Source organism: Bison bison, unplaced genomic scaffold (genome assembly GCF_000754665.1).
Source record: "Bison bison bison isolate TAMUID 2011002044 unplaced genomic scaffold, Bison_UMD1.0 scf7180017864471, whole genome shotgun sequence".
Lineage (NCBI taxonomy): Eukaryota > Metazoa > Chordata > Mammalia > Artiodactyla > Bovidae > Bison > Bison bison.
Window position 1 is genome coordinate 9,523,045 of NW_011495032.1, and position 11,374 is coordinate 9,534,418.

An 11,374-nucleotide genomic window follows, 5' to 3' on the forward strand; every position below is an offset into this window, starting at 1 on the left:
AGATGCTCTTATTCTAAGTTAAGCAAAAGTTAAAAATTCTTATTTTCTTTGTATATGTAGGCTCATAAAGATGAATTATTCCTATTCAAAGTGAAAATTACATATATTTGAAGACATTTTTCTTAGAAACTTTTCTTACAAGTGTAAATACCTTGAATTCTTCCAACTTTTTTTATTCTGACATATAGTGAGCCTGTTCATCACTGTGTTACTCTTTCTTGAACATACTGTATTTGACTGTATGTATTTTAATGTATAGTGCTAGAACAGAATTTAACAGATTGACAAACACATCATTTGAGAAAGACTCTTCTCTAATGTCTAGAAATATGTCCTTAATATAAACTAAAATCACAATAGCTACAGGTGACCATAATATATCTATAGAGGTTGAACACATTACTTTCTAGTAGTAGTAAATATTTTTATGAAATTTTGGTTTCTTTGGATCTTATCTCTCCTTGACTCTCATTCTAGAAATATATATAATATGAACTAAAAATAACCATGGTTTTTGGATAGGCAGAGGACACCATTTTGGTATATTTTACATGGTATGACATATATTATTGAAATCTATTACACACAAATCTTAAATTGGAGTTTTCTATGGAGCCTATTTCTTTCATTTTTGCTAGTAAAGTGGAATTTTGGATTCAAGTGTGATACTTCCTTTTTATCCATGATGAATGTTATTTTATTAGGTGTATGTAATGTCTGTTTAGATGAGTCTAAATAGATATTTTAGTATCTATTTAGATATTTATGTATTGTCCAATATATTCGGTGGCCCATATATGTTCTTGTTGTTCAGTAGCTAAGTTGTGCCTGCCACTTTGCAATGCCATGGACTGCTGCATGCCAGGCTTTCCTGACCTTCACTATCTTCTGGACTTGGCTCAAATTCATGTCCATTGACTTGGTGATACCATCTAACCATCTCATCTTTCTCTTCCCCTCCTACCCTCAGTTTCCTGGCATTAAGGTCAATGAGTCAGCTCTTTTCCAATGAGTCAACTCTTCACATCATGTGGCCAAAGTACTGGAGTTTCAGCATCAGTCCTTCCAATGAATATTCAGGATTGATCTCCTTTAGGATTAACTGGTTTGATCTCCTTGCTATCCAAGGGACTCTCAAGAGTGTTCTCCAGTACCACAATTCAAAAAGGATAAACTCTTCAACACTCGGACTCCTTTATGGTCCAAGTCCACATCAGTACATGACTACTGGAAAAAGCATAACTTTAGCTATACAGACCTTTGTCAGCAAAGTGATGTCTCTGCTCTTTAATACACCGTCCAGGTTTGTCATAGTTTTCCTTCCAAGAGGCAAGTTTCTTTTAATTTCATGACTGCAGTAACCATCTGTAGTGATTTTGGAGCCCAGGAAAATAAAATCTGTCATTGTTTCCACTTTTTCCCCATCTGTTTGCCATGAAGTGATGGGATCAGATACTATGATCTTAGTTTTCTGAATGTTGAGTTGTAAGCCAGCTTTTTCACTCTCTTCTTTCACCCTCATCAAAAGGCTCTTTAATAACTCTTCACTTTCTGCCATTAGAGTGATATAATCTGCATATCTGAGGTTGTTGATATGTTAATAGCATTTTTTCATTTGTTCCATGAATGACCGAATTGAAGGCAGTAAATTGTGTTGTATCACTTGACCATTAGCTATTAGCACTGCTGACAATTAATCCACCCAGTTCTGGATCTTGAAAGATACAAGTTATTATAAAAGATTTTGTTAAATTCTATAAAAGTGAACATATTATATGTTCAATCTTTTTAATCAGGTGAAGTGATCTTGTCAAGATTATTTGCAGCTCATTTTGTAGTGAGAATGTGTATTTTCCTTGGTTCTGTTTTGCTACAGCAAAGATTTGAAACAGTAGACCACGTTACAGCTCAGTTTTATTTGGCAAGTAAAGGAAAGTACACCATCAAGGGGTGAGGACGGGCCTGCCCCAAAGGAGAGGCCTCAATCCTTCTTGTCTTCCTCTCTTTATATGTTTTATCTCCTTCCTTCTGAGCCTGCCTTATGTAGACTGGGCTAGACAGGAGAGCTGTTTGTTTCACCTGAGGTTCTCACTTCAGTCCTTGGATTTTCTTCTGTTCCATTTTTGTGGGCCTTTTCCTGTCTTTGTCTTTTAGCCACTGCTCTTTTGGACTCCTTTTTCCTATCCTAACTACCTAACAATTTGTTCTTCATTTGATTTTTCTCATTGACCCTTGGGTTGACCTGATGACTGTCCCCAACTTCCAAGTGCCCATAAGTTCTCTTTGATATTTTGTTTTTCTTAATGTCATTTATTTCCCAGATTTTTATACCTTCTAACCTCTTGCTATTTGCATTCTTTCTGTTGTTTTTGTTTTTTCCTCAAATCCAATGTACAGGTCTTTATATGCAAATTATTTTGTACATCATCCTCACCAAATCATCATCACCATCATCAAAACATTTGTAGATCAGCACTCCTCTCAGGTCATTTTATTTTATTTTTTTCAAGTAGACTTTTTTAGAGAAGCTTTTGGTTTATATAAATATTTGTGTGGAAAGTACAGAGAGTTCCCATATATTCCTCCTCATTTCCCTTACTATTAACTTTTTATACTAGTGTAGTGTATTTGTTACAGTTGATGATCTGGTATTGATACATTATTATTAACTAGTCCACAGTTTACATTAGGGTTCATTCTTTGTATTATACATTCCATGCAACATGACAAATGTAGTGCATGTTTCTGCCATTATGCTGCTGCTGCTGCTAAGTCACTTCAGTCGTGTCCGACTCCATGCGACTCCATAGACTGCAGCCCACCAGGCTTCCCCGTCCCTGAGATTCTCCAGGCAGGAACACTGGAGTGGGGTCATTTTCTTCTGCAATGCATGAAAGTGAAAAGTGAAAGTCGCTCAGTCGTGTCCTACTCTAGCGACCCCATGGACTGCAGCCTACCAGGCTCCTCTGTCCATGGGATTTTCTAGGCAAAAGTACTGGAGTGGGGTGCCATTGCCTTCTCCATTCTGCCATTATAGTGTAATATAAAATCATTTCACTATCTTGAAAATCACCTGTGCTCCACTTGTTTATATCTTTCTTCCTCCTATGAACCACTGGAAAGCTCTGATTTTTTACTATCTCTGTAGTTTTGCTTTTTCCATAATTTAATATGGTTGTAATGGCAGTATGTAGCTCTCTCAAGAGTGGCTTATTTCACTTGAAATATGCATTTAAGGCTCCTTCATGTCTTTTGTGTCTTGATAGCTCCTTCTAGCATCTCTTCACCTTAATTCTGAAGCTCGATGAATTGTGATTCAATAAGCTCAATAGCAAGTTTTTCAATTATCTGATAATTATAACATACAGCTTCTGAATTCTCTCTCAGAAGAGCTTCTGAAAAGTTTACTATCCTCAATATTCATTCTCTATTTTTTTTCACATTTTCTCTTTGGAAAGCAAGAAGTCTGTACATATCCTAGGTTTTTAAAGCCATTTGTTTCTATTTGATAGCATATTGGATTAATTTACCTCCCTTTTAGAAAAACTGTTTAAGAGTTGTTGAAGATTTCCTAGTAAGCTTTAATTCATTTCCTCCACAAGGGAGGTGATACTTTGCTTGGAATAAATAAGCCAATTGTTTGGTCCATTAGCAAAACAATTGTTTTTCTCCCTTGTGCAGGTGGCCTGAAGCAGCCAGCCATCAGTCTGTTGTTTGTTTAATCAACATAGTAACCAAAAAAGCTTTTCTTCTTGGCTATTGAAAATGACAAGTGAACAGAAAGTGTTAATTAGAGAACAGGATGCCATTTATCACACTGAAGTCAGTAACTCTCAAAAACAGACACATCATCATCTTACAGCATCAAATTATAGAAAGACAAGTTGAAAGAATGGTTTTCTCAAGAAACAACATTTAGAGACAATCTTAAAGCTATTCCTTACCATTAATCCACAAACAAGTAACTACGTATGTAGAACCACAAACCAGATGAGCAAACCAGTCAACAAATAGCAATGTTCTTTTGTTCATGTCTAAATTGGATCAAATAAAATTGACTGAACACAAAGTCTGAAAGGTATTTAGGTGTGTGATATACACTACCTCATTCAATCCTTATAGCACAGGCAACATTGTTAACATCACATTACTTTTGAGGAAGCTGAAATTCAAGTTTGTCAATTTTCTGCTGGTTTTAAGGCTAATACATTATCTTTTCACTTTATTTGCTACATTCTCATCCTTAAAAAAACTCTGCTTAGATCAGGTATGTTTCCTGACTGGCCTGTAAATATACACTGTGTATTTCAACTGTTATTTTATCTACATTTATTGAACAGAATGATCTAGTTTCTATTAAAAGTTCAGACAAGTTTGCTCTGAGTTAGTTCATATTTTTTATTACCTTTATTTACCAGACACCTAATGCTATAGAGTTTATTTCTAGCAACCTCATTATTAATACTAAAAGGTAGATATGATTAAATTTTATGAATCACATATTTGAGATTCTAAAATTAAATAAACTGACTAGTACTATAGAGTAAGTGGTCGAAAGATTTAAAACCAAATTCAGTTTCTTCTTAGCTTTTTCACTACACATCCCACACTAATGAACTTGTATTGCATAATATCTCATGCTAAATACCATCAAATAATTTCCATAAAAGCTAAACTAAATAATTTTGCTTGGACATTTTATAATTAAAATCTTTTTTTCCTTTTAATTGAAGTATAGTTGATTTATAATGTTATTTAGTTTCAGGTGTACTGTACAGCAAAGTGATTCAGTTTTATATGTATATACACAGATATATGTATATATACACACATATATATGTACACACACACACACACACATATATATATATATTCTTTTTCAGATTCTCTTCCTTTATGGGTTATTACAAGATATTGAGTATAGTTCTCTGTGCTACAAAGTAGAATATTGGTTTTTTATCTATTTTATATATAGCAATGTGTATATGTTAATCCAAAACTCCTAATTTATCACTCCCCCATCTTTCCCTTTGGTAACCATAAGTTTCTTTTCTATGCTTGTGAATCTATTTTTACTTCGTAAATAAGCTCTTTTGTATAATTTCTTTTTTAATTTCACATAAAATTGGTGGGACTTCCCAGGTGGTACAGTAGTAAAGAATATACCTGCCAATTCAGGTGATGCAAGAGATGCAGGTTCTATCTCTGGGTTGGGAAGATCCCCTGGAGGAGGTAATGGCAACCCACTCCACTATTCTTGCCTGGGAAATTCCAAGGACAGAGGAGCCTGGTGGACTACAGTCCATGGATTTGCAAAGAGTCAGACATGACTGAGCAACTGAGCACACAAGCACGTAAGTGATGTCAAATAATATTTGCCTTTCTCTGTCAGGCTTGCCTCCTCATTCTGTCCATGGGGTTCTCAAGGCAAGAATGCAGGAGTGGATTGTAATTTCCTACTCCAGTGAACCACATTTTGTCACAACTCTTCACTATGATCAGTCTGTCTTGGTGGTCCTGCATGGCATGACTCAGAGATTTATGAAGTTACACAAGTCCATTTGCCTCCACAAGGCTGTGATCCATGAAGAGGATCACACTACACTAAAGCCTTTGACCATGTGGATCACAACAAACTATGGAAAATTCTTCAAGAGATGGGAATACCAGACCACCTTACCTACTTCCCTAGAAACCAGTATGCAGGTCAAGAAACAACAATGAGGACCAGAAATGGAACAACAGACTAATTCAAAATTGGGAAAGGAATACATCAAGGCTCTCTATTGTCACCCTGCTTATTTAACTTATATGCAGAGTGGTGGTGGTGGTTTAGTCAATAAGTCCTGTCTGACTCTTGTAATCCCATGGACTGTAGCCTGCCAGGCTTCTCTGTCCATGGGATTCTCCAGGCAAAAATACTCAAGTGGGTTGCATTTTCTTCTCCAGAGGATCTTCACAACCCGAGATTTGAACCTGGATCTCTTGTATTGCAAGTAGATTCTTTACCGACTAAGCTATGAAGGAGCCTCTATATGCAGAGTACATCATGCAAAATGCCAAGCTAGATAACTCACAAGCTGGAATCAAGACTGCTGAGAGAAATATCAACAACCTCTGATGTGCAGATAATACCACTGTAGTGGCAGAAAGTGAAGAGGAACTAAACAGCCACTTGATGAAGGTGAAAGAGGAGAGTAAAGACTGTCTTAAAACTTAATATTCCAAAAACTAAAATCATGGCATCTGGTTCCATCACTTCATGGCAAATAGATGGGGGAAAAATGGGAACAATGACAGATTTTATTTTCTTGAGCTCCAAAATCACTGCAGACAGCAACTGCAGCCATGGAATTAAAAGACACTTGCCCCTTGGGAGAAAAAGTATGAAAAACCTAGACAGTGTATTAAAAAGCAGAGACATCACTTTGCCAACCAAAATCTCTATAGTCAAAGCTATGGTTTTTTCAGTAGTCATATATAGATGTAAGAGTTGGACCATAAAGAAGGCTAAGCACTGAAGAATTGATCCTTTTGAAATATGGTGCTGGAGAAGATGCTTGAGAGTCCCTTGGAAAGCAAAGAGATCAAACTAGTCAATCCTAAATGAAATCAACACTGAATATTCATTGGAAGGAATGATGCTGAAGCTGAGGCTTCAATACTTTGGCCACGTGATGTGAAGAGCCAACTCATTGGAAAAAATCATGATGCTGGGAAAGTCTGGGGGCAGGAAGAGAAGGAAGCAACAGAGGATGAGATGGTTGGGTAGCATCACCAACTCAACGGACATGAATCTGAGCAAACTCCAGGAGATAGTGGAGGACAGAGTAGCCTGGCATGCTGCAGTCAATGGGTTGCAAAGGGTAAGCCATGATTTAGCAACTAAACAACAACAAAATATTCTAACTATCCCCTGAGCTTTCAACAAGTCATCATCTTGAGTCTTGCCTCAATATTGATGACTACCGACTGATCAGCATGGTAGCTCCTGATGGGGGTTGCTGTGACAATTGCGTAAGACTACAGTGAGGTTTAGAACATCCATTTGACTCTTCCTTTTGTGAATTATTTCTCTGTAGCAAGCAATACTGTTTTACCATTTTACCCACCATAGGACTTCCTTGAACATTGTAGTCAACATTTTCAAAGACTGATACTTCTTTATCAACAAAGTTTATGCAATATTCTCAATGACGATCCCTTGTTGTCATTTTAACAATCTTCACAGCATCTTCATCAAGAGTAGTTTCCATCCCAAGAAGTCACTGTCTTTGCTAATCCATAAGAAGCAACTGATCATCCATTAACATTTTTTCAGGAAACTGCTACAATTCATTCTCATCTTCAGTCTTCACTTCTAACTCTAGTTATCTTTCTAGTTTCATCACATCTGCAGTCACTTCTTCTACTGCTGTCTTAAACCCTTCAAAGTCATCCATAAGAATGACTCTATAAAGTCCATAGACTAATGTAACAGAAACCTAGAAATAAGAATTTACTTTTAATATATTCTTATGAGTTTCTACCACCTCTAAATAGATATATCATTTCTATATGTTAAATTATTATGATCTCCTACTATAAATGGATGATGAAGTGGCAATCAACTCCAATATTCTTGCCTGAAAAATCCCATGGACAGTGGAGACAGGCAGGCTACAATCCATGGGATCACAGATTCCAGGTATAACAGAGCCACTGAACACACATACCATTAAACCTCACTCCCAGAGCCAATGACTAGGATTAATTTAGTTTGTATTTCAATATTCATTTTATATATTCAAGAAATAATTTTTAAATTTGATTGGATGCATTTGTGTAGTCAACATCTTATTTGCTTGTCTATTCATTTAATACTTATATTGTTACATGCAACAAGAACATTGTTCATGTTTTATCTTTGATATACAAATATCTAATTTATATGTCTTATTGAACATTTAGGTGCATATTAATGAAGATAACTTTAGCTCTTCTGCAACATATGAATCTTGAAATAGCATTTCTTTACATGGCAGAGCTTTATTTCTGAATGACCTAAACTATAATGTAGGTCAGGGAATAAGCCTTTCTCCCCATCTTTTAATGCCTCAATCTGGAAGATATATCTTTCAAATCCACTATGACAGAGCAAGAAAAGGATAAAGGACACACACAGGTTATTTTCATCCCTTTTGCTCATATTTGATGGGCAGTATTTGTCACATGTGGAGAAGGACATGGCAACCCACTCCAGCATTTTTGCCTGGAGAATCCCATGGACAGAGGAGCCCAGTGGGCTACATACAGTCCATGGGGTCAAAAGAGTCAGACATGACTTAGTACCTAAACCACCACCACCACCATTGGTCACATGAACCCAATCTAATTGTAAGGGATTCTGGAAAATGTAGATGAGTCAGTTCAGTCACTCAGTCATCTCCAACTCTTTGTGACCATATGGACTACAGCATGCCAGGCTTGCCAGTCTATCACCAACTCCCGGAGCTTGCTCAAACTCATGTCCATCAAATAGGTGATGCCATTCAACCATGTCATCCTTTATTGTACCCTTCTCCTCCTGCCTTCAATCTTTCCCAGCATCAGGGTCTTTTCCAATGAGTCAGTTCTTTGCATCAGGTGGCCAAAGTATTGGAGCTTCACCTTCAGCATCAGTCCTTCTAATGCATACGGAATATTTAGGCTCAGCCAATGAAACTCCAGTACTTTGGCCACCTCATGCTAAGAGATGACTCATTGGAAAAGACCCTGATGCTGGGAGAGATTGTGGGCAGGAGGAGAAGGGGGCAACAGAGGATGAGATGGCTGGATGGCATCACTGACTTGATGGACGTGAGTCTGAGTGAACTCTGAGAGTTGGTGATGGACAGGGAGGCCTGGCGTGCTGTGATTCATGGGGTCGTAAAGAGTCAGACATGACTGAGTGACTGAACTGAACTGAACTGATAGCATGTCTAAATTGTCATTTTATGGTTCTAAAACACTGATGCTCTTTTATGTGCAGGGTTTTAAATACTTTGGGGGCCAGGGACCCTAAATGGATATTTCTCTGTCTTTCTCTGTGTCTCTTTCTCTCTCCCACTTTTTTGTTATTTTCTGACTCTTGCTTCCTCTCTTCTCTCTGTATTGGCCTCATTTCATTCTCCTACAATTTTAAGGCTGATAGAAGTCTCAACAGTTACAGAACATCCACTCTTTACATAGCAATTCCAGGGAAGTCATTTTGTAAGATTTGCTTATTTCCTGCAGCCATCCCCAAGGTAACTAGTATATTTAAAGGAATGCATATTATGATTATGTTGGTCTGAGTCTTATGACCACAATATGCAATGGGTCTAGGGAAACAAATCCAGGCCACTCAAAAACAAATTATTGCTTTCTATTTTGTCCTTTTGTCACTTTATTTAGTAATATTTGATTTTTAAATAAAGCACATGATTTGAAGACTCAAACAAGAACTTTTAAGTCAGAAATTAATCCCCTAAAGGCCTAAAATAAAATAAGAACCTTGTAGTCATAACTTTTATTTCCAGCTTTATTTTGTACTAGTTTTTCAAGTTAAATAGCTGTTGCAATCAAATTGTTCTGTTCAGTGTCTACTGAAACATGCCTTGTTCTTTGCTAGACCTCATCATTCTAACCACTCTTCCCACCTGAAATACTTCAAGACCCACACCCTCTGCAACGAAAAATTCTATCCATTCTTAAAGGTTGTATCTGAAAAATTTTACCTAATTGTCCAGGCTTAAAATATCTATGTTTCTCTTTCCTCTGAAGCTTCTCAATTGTTCAAATCATAACACATCCATCCTGTAGTTATGACTTGACTTTAAGGACCAAAAAGAGTAAAAATAGGGTGACACCCCATCTCTGAGAAGTCCTGTCCCTCCCAGGGTCAATTAGTGTACATACCACCTCAGCTTTGGCTTCATTCCTCCTCCTCTCTTTGTCTTTACTCTTTAAAATTAACTAACAATGTTATTTATGCTTTGGGAGGTATATATTTTATCCTATCTGCTAGATTATAAACTAATTTAGGACATATATTTTGTTTCATACCTAGCTTGTGAGTGTTTTGAGTAAGACAAAGTTTGGATTCAGATAACTCTGGTAAGTCAAGAACAACCTTTCATTCTCTGTAAGACTTTTCTCGGTCATATTACTTAATCTCTGGAACTATGTATCTAGGCTTATCATATGGAGGTAATGATATCTGTTTAGCTAATGAAATACCTTAGGTCATATCATGGGACACTTTCTTTAACCATTTTTATCCTCACTTTCAACTATCACTATGCCTCATACCCAACTAACACCAAATATTTGCTGATTGAATAGTACAAATTAAGACACAGACTTCATAGATTTGACTTCAACATTTACTGAATTTAATTGCATTATATGGGAAATGAAAATGCAGGGGGGAAAGAAAATTATATTCTGATTCTTGATTTTCCCTATCCTTCGCTTATTTTTGTAATGGACAGAAAACTGGCATTCTGGCTTTTTAGCAAGACTATGCTGATGCTATTATTTTCTTTTTCCTGTTTTCAAAGGACTCCTGGTCATATGGTTTATAATGTTTATTAATACAGTTCTTGGGCATATCAAAAAAAAACACTTTCTAAGTAGAACTGTCTCAGGTTGTGATTTTTTTTTTTTTTTATCATTTTTCCTTTACTTGATTTGAAGTAAAAGTCGCTCAGTCATGTCCAACTCTTTGAGACCCCGTGGACTATACAGTCCAAGGAATTCTCCAGGCCATAACACTGGAGTGGGTAGCCTTTCCCTTCTCTAGAAGACCTTCCCAACACAGGGGTCAAACCAAGGTCTCCTGCATTGCAAGTGAATTCTTTACCAGCTGAGTCACAAGGGAAGCCCAAGAATACTTGAGGGGTATCTTTCTCCAGCAGATCTTCCTGTCCCAGGAATCAAACAGGGATCTCCTGCATTGCAGGCAGATCAGGGAAACCCAAACTTGAAACTGTTACTGAACTAGGTCCTGTGGACCCTCCAAGCCTGGCAGAGACTCTCTGCCTCCCTGGGGGGAGGGGTTCATTTTTCATTTGGGTTTGAGTATGTCGAAATCAACACAACACAAGCTTTGTTCAGTGGCCAAGGAATGGAGATGCAGCAACTAAGTCACCAAGTCAACTTCTTGCCCAACTGAAGAGAGATTTAATTTTAAAAAGTAAAGACAAAGGGAGAAGAGCAAGTTGCCCAGTCATGTTAGTCTTGGGAATCCCATGGATTGTAGCCTGCCAGGTTCCTCTGTCCATGGAATTCTCCAGGGAAGAATTACTGTAGTTGGTTGTTATTCCCTTCTCCAAGGGATCTTCCCAACCCACGGATTGAGCCCAGGTCTCCC